At 33.2% G+C, this 17,368-nt stretch overlaps 1 protein-coding gene across 6 annotated transcripts in view; it reads right to left on the bottom strand.

Annotated features, from left to right (window-relative positions):
* ZBTB20 (zinc finger and BTB domain containing 20) overlaps positions 1 to 17,368 on the bottom strand; it is an 809,727-nt gene that overhangs the window by 466,477 nt on the left and 325,882 nt on the right. The window lies entirely within an intron of this gene.

Raw genomic sequence — 17,368 nt, forward strand, 5'->3', positions numbered from 1 at the left:
ATTATATAGGTAGTCACATGCAGCATTGCTATCTGAAGCAACATGGGAAGACCATCAGGGTTTGAACCAGTCTTCTTGATTTAAATAACTGTGAACACATTTAAAAAATACCTAGTTTTAATCTTTGAATTAAGAGTCCAGGCATTAAAATTAAAATATGTCATAAATACTTGGACTTAAGATGTCATACTAATATTTTCAATCCTTTCTTTCTTCATACAACACCATCTATGAATAAGATAATAGTTAAAAAACAGGATTAAGTCATCCCTATTTTTAGCTTCAAATAACTGATACAACAGGTTTAGAAAAACAGAGCTTTTTAGTGTAAAAGGGAGACAGAACAATTATCTTTCTTTTACTTTACAGCATGGCAGTACATTTTTTTAATATATTTGTAGCACTAAATATGGTATGTTTATGTCCACCTTCCTACTAATGCAAGGTAATATTTTAATATCACCATATATGAGAATATGATCATAGATCAGCCCTGAAATTGCATCTGTTTTTAGAAAATGCATCTAGTTCTTACTTGTGAATTCTATTTTCTTTTTCTCTTGTATTATACAGAGGAATATTTTGGGTATTGTGTCTATTTGATGCATATAGATTTTAAGTTCAAACTGGCTTAAATTCACTAGGTCTATCCATGAATGGATCCCCCCAAAAAAAAGATCACTGACATTGACTAACTAAACTTTTCCCCTGCTTCTCACATGCCTGAATTAGACTAAAAATGCACCAGTGTAAAGACAGAAATTATGGAGGCGTCACCAGGGACAACTGACTGAGAGGAGGGGAGTTCACATATTTCCTTATAAGGCAACAAAACATTCATAAAAGAAACTGACAAAAATAACTCATGCTCAGAAATAATAAGGAATAATAATAATCCCCAATAAACGATTCAGAAACATAAAAACTGCTCACCTCTATATAAATCTGAATCACCAACTAGTATTGTTCTACTCACCGATCACGTATAGTTAGTGAAACGGATTCAACTGTCTAGTTCAGACAAGAAAGGGTGATAGAAACTAGGCTGCATATTTATACATAAACTACTTAACTGACAACTAGAAGTTCAATTTAATCAGTCAGATTTCCTTTTCCTTAATTCACCAGATGTTGAGTGAATTGAACTTAGTTCAAAACAATAAAGCAGTTTCTACGAACAGAAAGTCAAGTTACATTCTCCTCTTCTCATGTCATTCCTCTTTCTCTTCTTTGATCTTTCTCTTCCCTTCTCTATCTCTGCCTGTTTCTTCCTTACTTTCACTTTCTTCCTTATTTATTTTCTCCCTCTCTCTTCTCTCTTTTTTTTCCCCCTTGGTGAGGGTAATGAAGCTCAAAAATAACATCTTGTATCCTGTTGAGGGAAACTTGGTCACAACTATCCTTCCAGATGACAAACTCATTCTTAAATGTCTGCTTCCCAATCCAAAGAAAACAGAGTAATTGAGAAAATAGAGATGCAACATCACTTAGCACTACCAACACCACCACTTTTAATTCCCATGTTACATTCATCACAAGGAGGACTGAAGTTTATTTACGTTATCCCCTAACCTCAAATAGGACCACAAATAAGACTAATAACAGGACCATTTTGTGGCACTCAGGCAAACGGCTGGTCAAAACAGATGGATCTTACTTTGCGCCAGGACTCAAAAAATGCAGTCGCCAACACACTGTTGGCGACTACATATCTTGGCCCAAGGATGGACCTGGAAGTGGGACCAGTTGTCTTTGATATGAATACTGTTCCTATTCATATCTGCCTCATGAGAAATCATTAACTCTGTTCCTATGTAGTGGGGTTAAGTATTGGGTAGAAACTCTTTGGAAGATTGATCATCGAGAAAGTGAAATATTCTGAAGGCATGTCAGATTAGATTAAGGAGCAGAGAAGTTAGGACTAGGACCTTATTTTTGGCACTACTGTCTACTTTTCAACTTCCTGTTTTTTTCAAGTTCAGTACTGTACACTGAACCCACTTTTAAAATACTAGATTTCCAGAGTATGTGTCATCAACAAGAATAACTTGCTGCTGACGTTTTGGGTTCCAAAATCTGTTAAAATTTTTTCAAGTTATCCAGATCAACCTCAGTCATTATTAAAACTGACCACCAATGTCAGACTTCTTTAATCAAGACAGAACTATGTAAGGCTTTAAAGAATACACCCGGTGATACACTGGGGAACAGCTCAGTAATCAATGCAAATTACAAAGCCCGGAAGAATGCTTCTCTTGGCAGAGACTATTTAGCAAAAGAGTTGTACATTCTGCACTAGTTAAAGATTCTGAATGGCTTTCCAGAGAAGTAGCAAATGCATTATATTACAGTAACCCATCCTGTAAGTCTTCAAGGCCAAAAAAACAAAGCCCCAGACAATAAAAAACTGAAGGGGGTGTGAGGAACTATAGATCCTAGTATTGATTAGGAACAAAGGACTGCTTCTGACCACATCGAATAGGTAGGAGTTTTAGATATCACCAGGTCACAGAACTTCAAGGAAAGAGCAACAAAGCACTCCAGTTTAGGAAGTCTGTGCTAATATAGGCAATTCTCTTAATGCTTTCCCAACTGTTCAGCACCGACTGTATCTTGCTCAGGTTGTTTTTGAGAGTTCACTCACCTCTCTATGAGTTATTCATTCTGACACTGCTCAGATTTGATCTTTAACAGACAAGCCCTGTTTGTGGTCAACATAGAGACCAAATTATAATGTTTTAATTATTTCCCTTAGTCTTTTTTTTTCCTTTTCACTTACAACTTTTCTTATTGTGAAATATTTCAAACATATGCAAGAGTAGAGAGTATAGTAAAATGAACTCCCCACCCCCTGCAAAGAAAAGAATTCCTATGTACATTGCTTTATTGCACTTTATAGATACTGCATTTTTTACAAATTGAAAGTTTGTGGCAACCCCGTATCAAGCACTTCTACCAGTGCCATTTTTCCAACAGCATTTGCTCACTTCATGTCTCTGGTAATTATATCTTGGTAATTCTTGAAATATTTCAAATTTTTCATTATTATTTTATTTGTTATGGTGATCTGTGATCAGTATCTCTGATCTTACTATTGCAAAAAGACTACAACTAGCTGAAGTCTCAGATGATGGTTAGCATTTTTTAGCAATAAAGTATTTTTAAATGAAAGTATGTACATACATAATGCTATTGCACACTTAATAGACTACAGTATAGTGTAAACATAACTTTATATGAATTGTTGAAACCAAAAGATTTGTGTGACTTGCTTTATTGTGGTGGTCTGGAACTTGAACCTTAATAATTCTGAAATAGGCTTGCAGATAGAAATACAATTGACTTGTGTACAATGCTCTTGTACCCAGAGAGCTTGCTGAACTCATTTATTAGTTTGTGTGTATGTGCATGCATTCCTTAATATTCTCTACGTACTTATGATGTTTTCTGCAAATAAAAGTTTTAGTTTTTACTTTCCAATCTGGATGCCTTTGATTTCTTTCTTTTCTGTCTGTTTCTTTCTTTTTTATTTCTTTCCTTGCTTTATTTCCTCTTTTTCTTTTTCTTTATTTTTTTTACCTTTCTGTACAGAAACACCAGTACAATTTTGAACAGGAGAGGTGAGAGCTGACAACCTTGCCTTGTTCCCAATCTTAGAGAAACCCGTCAGTTTTCCATCATTAAGTATGATATTAGTTGCAGGTTTTTTCATAAGTGCCCCTTATTTAGGTACAGAAGTTCTATCCCTAGTTTGTTAAAAGTTTCTGTCACAAATGCATATTGGATTTTCTCAAAATTTTTTTTGTGTATCTATTGCCACAATAGATATACATATAGATAAATATACATATAGATACAATAGATATAGTCATGTGGTTCTCGCCTTTATTCTACTAATATGTTATATTACATGAATGGATTACTGGATGTTAAACCAATCTTGCATTACTAGGATAAATCCTACTTGGTCAGGGTGTAAATAATATTACAGATTGCTGTACTTAGGTTTGTGAATATTTTGTAGAGGATTTTTGTTTTTATACTTATGAGGAATACTGGTTTATTTTCTTATGATGTCTTTGTCTGGATTTGGTCTCAGGGTAATACTGTTCTAATAGAATGAACTGAAAAGTGTTCCTTCTTCCTCTATTTTTGGAAAAGTTTGTGAAAAATTGGTATTATTTCTCCTTTAAATATTGGCTAGGATACAGTGAAGTCATTTGCATCCAGACTTTTCTTTGTGGGATGACTTAGTTAATAATTCTATCTTTTTACTGTTATAGGTCCATTTAGATTTTCTATTTCTTCTTGAATCAGTTTTGGTAATTTGTGCATTTCTAGAAGTGATACCATTTTATCTAAATTGTCTAATTTCTTGGAAATAATTGTTCATAGTATTACATTTTAATCTTCTAAATTTCTATGGGGTTGGTAATGTCTCCTCTTTCACTTCTGATTTTGGTAATCTGTTATGTCCTCTCCTTTTCCCTTGGTCAGTTTAGCTAAAGATCTGTCAACTTTGTTGATCTTTTCTAAGAATCAACTTTTGGTTTCATTGATTTTCTCTATTATTTTCTTGTTATATATTTCATTGATTTCTGCTCTAATCTTTATTATTTCCTTCTTCTTTAATTGAGTTTTGTTATATAGTTACACCATATCTATGTTTACCTACATAATTATATTATGAGTGCTATTTATCTCTCTGGGTGTATTTTAATTACTGTTTGCTGTCATTTCTTTTCAGCCTAAAGGATTTCCTTTAGTAGTTCTTGTAAGGCAGGTCTGCTAGCAGTGAATTGCCTCAGTCTTTATCCTACAATATCTTTATTTTACCTTCATTTTGAATAGTTTTGCTGGATATAAAATTCTTGATTGTCATTTGTTAAAATCTTTATTTCCTTCAGCCTTTGAATGTGTTATCTCTCTGCCTTCTGACTTCAAATGTTTCTGATGAGAAGTCAACTGTTAATCATAGTGGTGTACCCTGTATCCAATTTGTCTTTTTTTCTCTTGCTGCTTTCAAGAATTTCTCTTTCTCTTTGGCTTTCTAAGTTTGGCTATGATGTGACTATGTATGGATTTTTCATATTTATGACACCTGGAATTTGTTGAGCTTCTCAAACATGTAGATTAATGTTATTCATAATATTTGGCAAATTTTTGTTCATTGTTCCTTCCAATATCTTTTTTCTTCTCTTTCTTTCTTTTCTCTCCTCCTTCTCTCCCATTACACATGTTGGTATGCTTGATGGTTTCTCACAGCTCTCTGAAGCTCTACTTCTTCCTTCATTATGTTTTTCTCCTCTTCAAATTGGATAATTTCTCCCAATTAATTTCAAGTTCACGGATTTTTTTCTTTTGCCATCTCAAATCTGCTGTTGAGTCCCTCTAGAATATTTTTCATCTTAGTGTACTTTTTCACTCCAGAATTTTTGTTTCTTTTAAAAATAATTTCTATCTTTATATTAATATTCTTTATTTGAATAGTAATTATAGTAATATTTTATGTAATTATTTAATACGATTTCCTTACTTACTCAAACATATTTGTAGTAGCTCCTCTCAGGTCTTTGCTAAATTCACCTTCTGCTCTCCCCCACAACCTAGAGATAGTTTCTGTTGACTGCTTTTTTTTAACTGGGTGTGGATTAAACTCCTGTCAGTCCTTACATGTCTCAAAAAGTTTTTCTTGAAAATTGACATTTTATACAATATATTATAGTAGTTATGACTTCTGATTTTTCCCTCTGGGGGTTTCTGCTGTTTTTGCTATTTATGTGTTTATTTGTTTAGTGACTTACCAGTCTAATTCTTTGGAATCTGTCTCCCTCATACTGTTCAGCTGCTGACGTCTCTGGTCAGTTTTTATAATTCCTACTTTCATTTCTTAGCTAAGACTTGCCCCTGTGTCAGCACAATTTGCAGTTTATATCCAATGACTGGTCAAAAGCTGTACTCAAACAACTTAGGCCAATAAGCTAACACCCTTTGCTGATGAATATATGCATGGATTGGGGAATTCATTCAAAGTTCAGTCAGCTTACAAGTCTTCCTTGCCTCTTACATTCCACTGGGCTCTCCCTTATCTCCTCTTTGCACTAGGCCTTAGGATCCGTCTGGGGTATGTGGATATCTTGGACCTTCTCTGATCTTCCCTGAAACACGTATGCAGATTTCCAAACCACCAGAGATATGTGTTAGTTTCATCAAGGCTCAATATGGCAGTCTCCTCATCCAATTCTCCTTGTTAAATTTCTGGCTAATATGCCAGTCTATTGCCTGCCCCAACCTGAACTGCAATCTGAGGCTAGCTATGATGTTTACACTTCCTTTTTGTTTGCTGCTGAGACTGCTACTGTATTGACAGCACCCAGGGGCATGTGGTTTTTCAGCTTGATATTCTATTCCATCAAGTCAGCCCCTTTCAGCAGTGAAGGTGTGGATTTCCATGGCTCACCCTGCCCTGCTGGAACTATTGTGCTAGTGGAGTTTGGGGAGGGGTAAGGAGAGGAGGTAGTCCCAGCTGAAACAACAGACCCCATTTATGTCTGTTGTCTCACAATAATCTTTAATGTGGCACCTTTTATTCTCAAAAACATCCAATTTAGGTGATAAAATTTATAGTCTCCTTCTACACAGTGATCATAAACTACTTATGGTATTCCTTCAACAAATGCCCACTGCCTAATTCTTTGCCTTGTAATGCAAGAATCAGAGGCCCAGCTGCATGGGGTGTGTGTGTGGGTGGGTGAGGAGGTCCAACTGCTACTGAATGAAAGCTTCCATGATGGTTACATGTGTACAGAAAATCCTCTACAGCTCTAGAAAGTACAAACATTTTGGGGGATTAAGAATATCTGTCAATTCTGAAAATCCTTAGTTGGGTTGGGCCATGAGAATTGGGAGGTGACTGGAGGATGAGGATGAAGGTGCCAAACGTCTCCCATCAGAGATAAATAATTTTGCCTTACTTTACAGATCTAAGAGGAATCACTCAATGAGAAGAGGTAAAATTATGTGGTTTATAAAGGATTTCTAGGAAATTTAGAGCTTGAATGAACCGAAATAAACCCATTCCAAGTGACTGTGGAGAACGTGTTATCTAGACTTAATCTTACATAAAATAGTAGCTCAGAGATCTCACTAAAGAGGTTCAAATACTTACTTGGATCAGTTTAGTATTTACCAAATTGTTCCTTCACAGTTTCCTGTCCCTCTCAGTTTATTCTACTCAGGAACATACTAAGGTGATGCACTCCTCTGGGAGCTTAAATAACTCTTGCAAATCAGGAAGTTCCCATATAGAAATAGGGAGTAATAAGCATTTTAGAAACGATTTTTGCTTTACATGATGATCCACAATAAAATTCCCTTGAGAGATTCTCCTGTAGCATTTAAATTATGAATAGATTTACAAAATCACTCCTATCACATAAAATGAGATAAACATGTAGTATCTGCTTCTAGGAATTTTCAAAACTGTTTGTTTTTTTGTTCTTCAAAAAGACTTAAAGGATTGGGAAGATCAGTAAACTTTGTGCAGTAGAAATTCAGAACGTATGATGCATTAACTTCAAATATCTTACTGATATTTTTGGATCAACATTATGCTTCACAATTTACAAACTACTGAAGAAATCAAAGTATTCACCAAACTTCATCTAATTAAAATGTCATAGCAATTCACCTTTAACCAAGGAATGTGTAACAGTAAATATTACTATTTCTATTTGGAAAACAAGGAATCTAATCCATGAAACAGAACATGTAAACATCACATAAATTGCTTAATGACGTGAATAAGTCTGCTGATGGAGTATATGATGAAATTCCATCACCTTGTAGCATGAGATTATCACTTAGGTAATAACCAGGCTGTGACAAAGAAGAAACTTGGAACCTGCATCTTCCATTTTGTGTATATTAGAGCAGAATCAAAATAAATGTTTAAAGAGATTTTTTTTTGTCCTATGAAATGATACTTCTCTGGCTAATCTCTCAGGTAAAGTGGGTAGACATTTTTTAGCTGTGTGTTTTTGTTAGGCTTTTCAACTTCTGTAAAAGAATTTAAACACAGCCCCTAACTTGACTACTATTTCTGCCTTTAATTAACAAAGAATAGCTGTATTCCAAGCATTTTCCAATAATACAATCTAGAATTCACAGTCATCCAATAGCAATCAAAGGCCTAACTTAGAGAAATAGTATATATAAGAAACTGTCTGAAGAATGTGCAGTCCTTTCATTGGAATTCAGCATCTAGATATATTCTAAAATCTTCCTTCGAGTTATACCAGAATGGAGTGTCATCTATCTGGTCTGTATTTTATGAGACTGAGAATACCAAATTGTACATTACTGAAATGTTATCAATCTATATTGAGGGCCACAAAAGTAGAAGTGTACCTATAAAATATTCTTTGTTTCTCATGAAAGTGAATATTGGTCATGATATTCATAATAAAATACCCTTTATTACTTAAGGGTATCAGAGGAAGATATTTCTTTCTAGTCTTAATATCAGCAATGTATTTCTTCAAAACATATGATAAGAATCTTATTTGTAAACGTATGTAAGATATATCTAGGGTGCTTTTTTATATATAGGTCTAATTTTTGCCCCCTTCTCATGTTTTTCCCTTGTTTACCCATTTTAGTTTTCATTTATTTCACTTATATTATATACTTCACTTAATTTTATTTAATTTAATTCACAATAAATATATATATATGTGTGTGTGTGTGTATATATATATATATATATATATATATATACACACATATATATTTATATCATATACCTATGTATCCCTTTAAACCATCTTTATTTCTTTTTGGAACAAAGAGATGTCCATCTGCCTCTCTGTCTTCTTATCTACCCTTTCATATACCAAGTCATCTAAAGCTACTAGAGGATACCCCAAAATTTAGATGTAATTTCAAAATGTCAAACTAGTTCTTCTAGGAACTGGACTTGATAGACTTATTTACACTTTTGCGGTAACTTCATTTTCTTCTACCCTCAATGCTATTCAAATCAGATGTCTGAAGCAAAGTAATAGACTTGTATCATGAGGGTCCAAGACTAAATTAAAGCTTAGATAAGCATCTTTTTTCTAACTCATCTAAAGATGATTCTTGGCTTTCTGTGCAAGAATAGAATAATTTGGAACCTGTGGAGCAACAGTAGCTATCTTCAAATCATTAATAAAGCATATAAAATAGGGCAGTCATGACTGACTGTGCAGGTTGTGCCCTGTACAAGGGCTCCCAGTACAGTGGTGTGTTCCAATTTAGAAGCCATACTCCCTGGCCCAAGCTACATCAGCTGGAACAGGGTTTCCTTTAATAATTTGCACAAAGGTGCAACCTATTCCTGAGTTGTTCTAAACCTCTGTACAAGTAACAGAGGCCCTCTATAACATGTTTCTATAGTATTTCTAACAAAATATAATTAATTGCATCGATATTTAGCCGGCTCTCTAGCTGTTACATGTTACATGAATGTCTGGGTAAGCCTGCTAGTAATGACCTCACCACCTGAGTTTGAGTCTACATGACTTGGACTAAGCAATGCTTCAAAAATGGAATGTTAGTTATAAGTACAGATCTACTCAGGGAGACTGACTCTGAAACAGAATAGGAGGAAAAGGATGCTCCTAATATTGTCTTTCTTTGTAGGAAACAACATATCTTATATCAGATCATATTCTCAACATACTAAAGGCTTTTCTTCTGAAGTAGAGTTGAGAAGTGGGTGCAGAGCATAATGTTATTCATATTATTATTATCTCATTGATTATATTGTCTCCAGCTTAGAATTTTCAAGCAATGAGAAAAGTGACTTTAAAAAATCTTCAATAAGTTTTGCGACAATGGATTATTTGTATAATGGAGTACTTTGCCCTTAAATTTAGCTCGTGGCTTTCTCTCTCCCTGGGAAATTTTATACAGTTAACTCTCAATAAATGATTTACAAGTGAGCTATGCATGAAACATTTTACATTAACTTTTTTTCTGACTGAAAAATTAACACATACCCATTGCAAAAGAATTGGAAAATACAGAAAAGTATACGAAAAAATGATAAATACCAAAAGTCTGATCACAGAGTCAATCAACCACTACTGGTACTTCAGCATTTAATTCAGACATGAAAAACTTTAATCCCAGTTTGGCTTTCTTTTCTCCCACTGAACATCACTGAGCTGCCTCCTATTTTCACTTTTTGGTATTTACTCAAGCAATAGTAATTATTTTCTACAAATTAATTTAGCAATTAACCAAGTATGATTATATTTCATAGACCTGATACAGATTATTATTCATTCTTACTGTTCATTATAAAATGAGATAAGTTTTATCTAATCATGCCCTATGAAGATTATTATACATAAAAAAGTATGACATTACATACTTTGGGTTAGATCATTTCTGTTTCATAATATGGATGCTAGAAATAGCTTCATTAACTCATGAAAACCAAAAGTAAAATGGTAAATTTGATGTTAAGAAGTCAAATATTGCATGCAAAGACCAAAGACAAATTATTTTAGATAATATTCTTGCTTCTTTATTTTGATTTTTACTATCTTTACTTCAAAACTACAATATTAGTATGGAAAACTGAGAGTTAGCTATGCTTATGAAGGTAAAGCACCATAAAAGCCCCAGTGCATCTCTCTCAAGAGTCTAATCCAATTCTATCTGAGGAGCTATCCTCTTTCCGTGAACTCTGCCATGTAGAATTACATCATCTCCCATGGCTCAAATTATCTCCAATTCATAAAATGCTTTAACAAAACTATTATGAAGTGGGTTCTGTTATATATTCATATAACTTCCTCCTCACTTTGGTTTAGCACAGAAATACACAATACATCAATATGTATTTCATTAAGACTGTTGTTTTGATATGGTAACAAGCTGGGCAAATAGAGGAAGTGTGTTGGATATAATTTATTTACATTTTAGTAAGATCTCAGATGAATGATACCACACAGGAAGCTCATAGTGAGGTTAGGAAGAAATGGTGGCTGAAAGATGTCTTGAAGTTTGGAAGCTGTTAAGTATTGTTTAATCAATAGTATTGCTTCTGAATTAAGATAGGATAACAGTTCCACAGGGATAGGTATTGTGGTCCATGACAAACATTATTCAATGCAGGCATTAAAACTTAAGGGGGGGATATAAATTTTCCAAAATATGATAAATGTTTAAGGTTGTAACTTAGAACATACATCAAATGCTAAAGTTTAAAATGGGTGGCCCTATGATATAAAAATCCCATCAAATCCCAAAGGATGGGACTACGCTTCTTTAATATACCAAAGCTTACTGCTAAAATTTCCTTTTAGTAGAGATGCTAACTTCATGTTAGCATTTGGATTTCCTCCTACTTTGCATGTTAATTCTTTTGTGAATGATTCTAAAAATCAAAGCAAGTCCTTTAATGAAATAAGAAATTCAGAAAGCAACGATTTTCAGTCTACAATTATAGTAGCCTGCACTATTTCTGCTTTGAAATTATAAGCAGGGTCACCTTTGCGTAGGACAAATTATCACTGGTAATGTTTTAGAGATTAATGTGTGTAGCATTTGTCTATCCAGTGTTGTTCCAAAGAGAATTTTTAAAAATCTTGCAAAGGTAAATACAATTTTTAAGCATAAAATAACGGTAAAGGTACAATAACAATAGGAAAAGCATAATGAGGCCAGGGTGAGGCCAACATACAAAAGGTAAATTGTGAGTTTTAATATATGTGCTTAAATATAGACTAAGAATATGACTATATTTGTATTAGCCACTATAAAGAATAAGTATTTCATTAGGATTTGTTGTTTTTGCATTTTCCCCTTATTTATATCTTAATCTGCCAACTAGAACGTAAGCTCATTGAAAGTATGTAATTTTTGTTTTCCTGTACTATAATTCATAAGAACTAGTGTGATGCTGAGTAGAAAACTGATTCTCAATCAATATTTCTTTATTTGTTTTGTGTGAAATATAAAGAATCTGGCAAAGAGGGTATAGTTTAAAAATATCATGTTCATTCATGCATACTGTATAAAAGAACAAAATAAAGGATTCTGAAAAATAAAATAAATTATTATAACACTAGATGGGGAAAACAGGATAAATTATGCTAAACTACACTGAAGCAGTAAAATAAATACAAAAAAACCACTTCAATTGAAAATAAATCAATGTAAATGCACACTTAAAACCTACAGACAATTAAGACTTCCAGTGAAATGAAAATACAAAGATGGCATAATGAAAGTGATGTTGCCCCAACATCACATACCATTTCTGTCATACTATATAAGAAGTGATAAATTATGATCGAGAATTCCAATTTCCTGATTCTATAGAATATGAACTATCTATATTATAGAAGTCTATAAAATTTCAAGTTTTATAGATGACCTTGATTAGAATTTGAGCACTATGACTTCAGATGTAAAAACTCATAATTTCAACTGTAAATCAAAATTTAACTTTTAGCAATTCTTAAAATTCACATTTTGACATGGTAAACAATTAGGTAGCCTTCAAAGTATTCTTAATAAAGTCTTAAATGTAAAGTTTTTCTAGTGATGCAGGGGAAATTTAATAATGGGAAATCAATTACTATAAATCTCTTGCTGAATTATCATAATCTGAATAATCCTATAATGTTTTGAAGGGAAGGGACTATGCCTCTGAATTCCAATGCCTAGTGAACAATTTCTGGCACATGGTAAGTGCTGAATAAATGTGTGTTCGAATTGATTTTAATTGAAAAAGACATCACAAGAAAAGTCTATGTTCACCCACCAATTAGAGTTTGAGAATATTTACCCCAAAAGGCATGTAGTATACTTCAATACATTCCTAATAAACAAAGAAAGGGTGAGAGAGTAGTATCCTAACTCACCTTACCAATGTAACAAAGAATATCTGTCTTAAATCAACAACTAATATCTGCCTTAACAATGGAATAAATTAGAGGCATTATCATACAATCAAGAATGAGACAGCAGCAACTAACACAACAATGTAAAGCAGTTATACCTCAATAAAGATGTTAAAAAAAGAAAGAACGAGAATGCCTCCTATCACCATGATTACTTAACTGATTTGGAAATTCTAGTCAATGAAATAGAACATTAAACAGAAGTAAGAGGAAAAAAAAGAAGATAAAGTCATCAATGTTTGCAGACAATTTAAGGACCTTGAAAACTCAAGAGAATTTATAAGTTATTAAAATTACTAAGAAAGTTGAATAAAATAGCTAGATTATAAATATTATAAAAAGATATGGTTTTTCTACTGAACAATGAGAAAACGGAATGTAAGCAATTAAAGAAAATAACAAGAACAAAGCATGGTTATACTTGTATTAAATAAGGAATCTGTGGACTTATATGAATAGAAAGACACAGTTTATTTCCATATGAAACATTACATAAATAGAAACATACGATGCTTCTAAATGTGATGACTGAATATTGCAAAGATATGAATCTGCTTTATAGGTTTAATAAAATTCCAATGGATCATTTTTTTGAAATCAATGAAATAAATCAATCTTAAAGAATAAGTAGGTGACAATATTCAAAGTATTTTTGAAAAAAGAAAAAAAGGAAGGATTTGACTTAATAGATCTGTAAACATACTGTGAAGCTCTAACAGAAACAGTATGGAACCAGTGAGAGAAATGAAAAACAGGTAGTCCAAAAATAGGTCCTAATGTTGATTAAAAAATTAGTAAGCAAGAAAGATGGTACCCAAATTAGTGAGGAAATGGTGCTGGGATAGTTGATTAACAATTGGGAACAAAATTAAGACACATCTTATACTTTAGGATAAAATAATTTCTGGAAGGAATAGAGAGTTAAAAATACAAAATAAAAACATGATGATACTAGAAAAATGGTGAATACTTATTGGACTTCAAGCTGTTTAAAAAGAAGATAAAAGCAAAGGCTACAGTCATAAAGAAAAAAATACAACAGAATTGACCATATAAATATTTAAAATTTTCTCACACCAACAACAGCAAAAACAATTTAATGGCATATGAAAACTGGGAGAAACCCTTTTGCAAAACGTTTGACAAAATTAATGATTTTACATTTAAAAAAATCTTATAAATCATCAAGACAACATGAGTAAAGGACATGAGCAAACAATTTATAAAAAGAAGAAAGCAATGGCAAATAAGCATATGTAAAACATTCCAGCTCCATATTAATCAGTTCAATGTAAATTAAAACAAAATAAATCCATTTTTTGCCTGCCAAATTGGAAAATATTTATAAAATGATACTATTTAGAGCAGGTAAGAGTGTAGTTAGAAAAGTACTCTCACAAATAATTAGGGAGGAGTTATCAAAAAAACCTTGAGAAGTTTATATCCTCTAACCCGAAAATCAACCTTCCAAGAATATATGCTGAAAACATAATCCAAGATGCAGATAAAAATTTAAATATAAGAATAATCCTCAGAGTAGTAGGAATCATGGTGAAAAATAGCCAAAATGTCAAATATGGAGGATTTAAAAAATTTTTGGTACATAAATAAGGTTCAGTATTAAGCAGCCATTAAAAATGAGTATTTTGGGCTTCCCTGGTGGCACAGTGGTTGAGTGTCCGCCTGCCGATGCGGGGGGCACGATTTCGTGCCCCGGTCTGGGAAGATCCCACATGCCGCGGAGTGGCTGGGCCCGTGAGCCATGGCCACTGAGCCTGCGCGTCTGGAGCCTGTGCTCCGCAACGGGAGAAGCCACAACAGTGAGAGGCCCGTGTACCGCAAAAAAAAAAAAAAAGAGCATTTAATGACTCAGGGAACTAATATAATAAATGTTAATTTAAGAAAGAAGAATATACACTGTATGATCCAAATTTTTATTTAAAAATATACATACAAACACATATATGAACACATACACTTAGAAACATACATATAATTAGAAAGGGGCAGAGCAAAAACTTAGAATTGTTCATCCCTGATTTAAATTTTATTTGATATATATATATATTTCTATTTACACAATTATATTCAGTGAGCATATTTTACTTTTAATCTGAAAAGAAAAGTATTTTAAACCTAAAAAAAATTTATATGTGTTTAGAATCTACTCAAGAGAAAAAAAATTCAAACATCAATAAAAATCAATTATGCTATACATATGGAATTACTATGCCCATTCATCTGTGAATCTCCATAATTTCGTGTGTAAAGAGTACCTATTGATATATTTGATTTTCTTATTTTTATTTCTGAAGAACATAATGCTCTCTCTAAATTAAGAATTAAAGAATGTAAAGTCACTTTTAAGTCCCATATTTAACCATAGTGTTCTTCAAGTGCTCTGATGGCCTTTCCTCTAACAACTCTAAAGTAAGGTAAATAAAGTTTACCTATTCAGCAATATTCAGTCTCAGAATGTTTACTTGGCCCATTTAGCCAACACCAAGGAAGTCACCTTCAACCAACTGTGACCAACATAGTGAATAGTGCATTTGATTTTCACATTTCTTTTGCCTGGAACACGAATCATGCTGAGTATTCTGAGAGTAACAATGGATGGAAGTTGGATTTTTCATCAGTGCTTAAAAAGTAGCTGCCAAAGTCAAGACATGCAATAACCTTCTAAGTAAGTTTGCTGGCTCCATATTGTGTTTGAAGGCACACCCCCTCCAAACGTCTGCACTCACCATCTGCTACTCAACTGCAGAATAATGCACTCAAGTCTGGTGTTGCTTGGCATAGACAAGAGCAGTCAATGTCCAACTCCATTCAGACATGTGCACCATATCAGGAACCTTATGACACAGTCCTCAACTTCAATGCAGCACTTTCAAGCCCCACTGCACATCAATCAAGTACGTATGACAGTCAAGCTGATAGACAAAATCTAAGCCAACCCTAAACACCTACTGTTCATGGATCTCTCCAGTTTGCCTGCAGCTCACCTTCTACTAAGATGATAGTGTTGGCCTAGTCTTCCATGCCAAAAAAAGTCCACGGAGTCACTCTGGCAAGAAGAAGGGTCTATATCAATGTCAACAAACAAGTTCTTTACTGCCGACCCTACCATCTGTCCTCCTGCTTCCCACCTATCTTACTTTACGTGGACCTTGATGAATGGGATTCTAGTAGTCCAAGATTCTGGTTTAGCCAGCCTTTGCAGATGGGGTCAACATGACTGCCCTCTGGCCAAACACCCAGGGTAACATAGCTGAAGGGTTACCTGGAGAGTGCCTTTTTGCAAATTTGGTGTTAGAAACAAAGCAAATGACAAAGTTCCTATCAGTTTTTGAATTTCAGGTTTGTGAATAAAGTGTTGTGTTCAGTGTTGAAAGTGAAGATGATTTCCCATTAAATTCTTTAAAAATGTTAAACATGCTAAAGAATAGATTCCATTTCAACACTATGGATAAGGGAAATAAATAAAAATAAAACAGATTATTTAAAAGTATTTACAAAAAAGTTTTAAGAGAAAGACTTGAAAAACATCTCAGAAATATGTAGAAATAAGACTTTAAAATGTAATATTAATATAGAAGTAGAACATTTCATTCTGCATTAGATGTAACAATATTAGAGAATAATGCACATGCTAAATGGAGAATAATAGCTTTCAGATTTATTCTCCAGAAGTTGTATAGCACTTACAGAGACTTCATGGTAGAGCAGTAGAATATGATATAATCTTAAATATGAATAGTTTCTGGGGAAATCTAATTTTTTGATCTTAAAAAAGATATATGAACTATAATACATCAACATTGCCTCAAAAGTAGTAAAAAAATATTTTTGTGAACATTTTGACAAACCTTTTCAATTAGGTCATTAAAAATACACTTCAGACTGAACCTAATGTCATATAAAACAAACAGAAAATTTCAGGAAATGCCACTGGTTCTAACCAAATCAATTTAATATGATGATACAATTATATGCCTTTATTTTTTATTCAAGGGATCCTAAACGTATTTATAGAATGGTCTCTGGATTCACCAAAAACAAAACAAGCAAAAACTCTACACCAAGTTCAAAATATAGCTCCTCTGAAACTCTAGGCTAAATAAGTAATAATTGTAGGGGGAATCTTTACCACACAAATGAGATAATGAATGTGAAAATATGTTATACACCATAAGGCACCATGCACAGAATTATTCAGAGCATCTATCACAGTTTTTTGTACATAGTAAGTACTTACTAAATGTTTATAGAATTGATTAGAATTTAATTGAAAGGAGAGGTATAATGAGACTTCTATAAGTAGAATTCAGATCCTTTCAAGATCATGGGAAAAAGTTCAATCAAATTATATTACTAGGTACATCAGTTGTCTTTGATGTTATGAA

The sequence above is a fragment of the Globicephala melas genome, chromosome 4 (assembly GCF_963455315.2).
Source record: "Globicephala melas chromosome 4, mGloMel1.2, whole genome shotgun sequence".
NCBI lineage: Eukaryota > Metazoa > Chordata > Mammalia > Artiodactyla > Delphinidae > Globicephala > Globicephala melas.